The 3,090-nt window shown below is 39.1% G+C and overlaps 1 non-coding gene across 1 annotated transcript; it reads right to left on the reverse strand.

Moving 5' to 3' along the window:
* Positions 1-2,403: 2,403 nt before the first annotated feature.
* On the reverse strand, positions 2,404-2,514 carry LOC148698062 (small nucleolar RNA R71). Its single transcript, XR_015961167.1, has one exon. It is a non-coding gene; the product is annotated as a small nucleolar RNA R71 (small nucleolar RNA).
* Positions 2,515-3,090: the final 576 nt, after the last annotated feature.

The raw sequence follows: 3,090 nt of genomic DNA on the forward strand, positions 1-3,090 counted from the left end.
CAATCAAACAATCCTTTGAGCCATGCAAAAGCTCTAGCCCAATCAACAACCCTTAGCCACATGCATTCACATGCATCACAACCCCAAAACCATCAAGAAACACCCATTGCCGTGCCTTGCACTCCCCCTTGCATTTTCAGCCATTCCACTTCATCATTACACCACCTTCTCCATCTTTATTCCACATGCATTCATCATAATTCACCCTAGCTACCACCATTCACACACACATGCACTTACTCTTTCATCATTGCACCACCAATTCAACACATGCATTCAAACACCAACATTCCCTCTTTGCCGTGCAAACACATGCATTTCCCTTGCCATTTTCAGCCATCACACTTCATCATTACACCACCATTCATTCTTTAATCCACATCCATTCATCATCATTCACCCTAACTTCAATTCACATGCAAACAACACCCATTTCTGCACCAAAGAAGTCTATGCCGTGCACTTCACATGAAATTCCAGCATCTTCACATGCAATTCCAGCTTTCACATGTTGTCCTAGCTGTTTTTCCATCATTCCTCCACACAAACACCTTAAACAAACAGCCATATACACCTCCACTCCTCCTATAAATACCCTTGCATTCCCATTACCTAGACACATCTCATTTTCATACACAAGATACCACAAACACATCCAATCTTCCCTCATTGCCGTGAGCTCCCATTCCCTTATATTTCCATTCACCACAGAAATTCCATTCACAACACAACACACAACACAAACACTTCCCCTTTGCAGCAAATCCCCTTCCATTTCTACACAACTTCTTCTCGGCTTCATTCCATACACTCTCCCATTCTCAGAAACCATTCAACCTTAGCCGCTCCACCTTCATTTACAACACACTTGGAGCACCACACCGAAGGCAACTCTTAAGGGATTTCGACATCAGTTTTGCTTCAAGGGTTCTTTCTTCTTAATCCTATGTTCACTCATGTTATATATTTTTATGTTAAACCTTTTGTAAACATGAAGTGTAACTAATCTCTCTCTAGGGATTCGATGTAGCCTTGCAAGATTGCCATGTAGTTAATTCAGAATTCTCATTTAATCTATCTATTTCTTGTTTCATTCTTCGATTTAATTGTGACTTAGTGTGTTGATTTTAATGCTTGATCATCATTTGAATTAACCACAGGATGTTTAGCCAAGATTAAAGCACACATCATGCATAATCTTGGTGGATATGTGAATGAATGAAGGGAATGTTTTGCAAACATTCTGCCGAGTGTTCCCTTTGGTTTTGTGAAAGTTTCTTGTGCACTACATATTCTTGATTAGGAACCAAAGTTGCACATCACAATTAGGCTCATGATTAGAGATATTTGATCAAATCCACACATCATATGGTTGATCATATCTAAGTGAAACAAACTCAAGAAATAGGTAGATGACTGAGTATTAAATGATTTAACAAACATGGCCTTGGGTTAGCAATGGTAAAATCGAATCCCTAGCTTAATCTCCATTGGTACTATCTCATTTTATTAGTTGTTGATTCATTTATTTGTGTTTACTTCATTTCCTTATGCTTTCAAGTTACAACAACAAATCTGCCTACATTGATTAGTTTTATTTCTCTAGTAAAGAGTTCTTGCAAAACAAGTGATTATATAGGTCCAATTAGTCCCTGTGGATTCGACACCCTTACTTGTGCCATTATACTAAACATATTCTAGCACGAAGAAGGAAAACCCTCAACAAAATGGCGCCGTTGTCGGGGATTGATTTCAGTCCCTTATAATTGCTTGTTTTGATATTAAACCTTGTTCTTTTCATTTTAAGTAGATTTCTGATTTTTTATTCAAACTTGTTTTATCTTGTTTCAGGTAGTATATGTCAAATAGACTTGCTGAATTAGGCCAAAGAATTGAACGGTTAAAGGGCAACACTTTGGAAAGCTTTGTGCCAACAAGTTCCTCCATTGTCCGTGAAGAAGAGGAAGGGAAACCGTCTAGTCCAACAAGTGAAGGATCGGAGCACTTTAATTGGGAAAGAGAAGAAGAGATGGCGGGCGACCAAGATGATCTTCGAGCTTTGGAGGATTTTGCTCAACCAATCATACCAAATTCACCTTCATGCATCTTGCTGCCCACAGAAGCTAGAAACTATGATCTTAAATCTTCACATTTCCATATGTTTCCTTCTTTTTATGGCTTACCTAATGAAGATCCTTTAGCTCATATTAAAGAATTTTACAATGTTGTGAGTGGTTTACCTTTACAGGGAGTAAGTGAAGCAAATCTGAGGATGAGAGTGTTCCCTTACACCTTGAAAGATAAGGCCAAGGGTTGGTTGATGACTCTAGTACCTGGTTCACTCACCACATGGGATGCCGTGGCTAAGAAGTTTTTGGAAAAGTTCTTTTCCACTCAAAAGACAGCCACATTAAGGGGACAAATCTTCAACTTCAAAAAAGATGATGGAGAACCTTTCAATGAGTGTTGGGAGCGCTTTAAAGGCCTTTTGTTGCAATGTCCACACCATGGGTTACCTCTTCACTTACAAATGCAAATTTTCTATGATGGACTAACCCAAACATGTCAATCAACTGTTGATAATGCAGCAGGTGGAGCTTTGAAGAAAAAGAATGCTCAAGAGTCATATAACATTTATGAGATGTTGGGATCTAATGCTCAACACAAAGATGTAAGGGGTAAGAGAGTTGGAGTATATGAAACAAGCTCTAATCATGATCTTTCTTTGCAGGTAGCTAACCTAGAAAAGAAGCTTGAATCCGTGCTCAACATGGTGCCAAAAGCAAGTGAAGTGTGTGCCATTTGCAACATACCAAGCCACCTTACTCATCAATGTCCATCTAGGGAGGCTTACCCCGAGTATGTCCAAGAGCAAGTGAACCTCATGAATTCTTACAATCAAAGGCCAAGGAATGATGTGTATTCCAATACATATAACCCAAGTTGGAGAGATCATCCCAATCTTTCGTGGAAGAACAACAATCAATTCCAAAACTTCCAACCAAAACCTACTCTTGAGGATACGGTTAAATTGTTAGCCCAAAATACCTTGCAATTCCAACAAACCACCAATAGCACTCTCCAACAACA

The sequence above is a fragment of the Pyrus communis genome, chromosome 3 (genome assembly GCF_041283825.1).
Source record: "Pyrus communis isolate YQ-2024b chromosome 3, ASM4128382v1, whole genome shotgun sequence".
Taxonomy (NCBI): Eukaryota; Viridiplantae; Streptophyta; class Magnoliopsida; order Rosales; family Rosaceae; genus Pyrus; species Pyrus communis.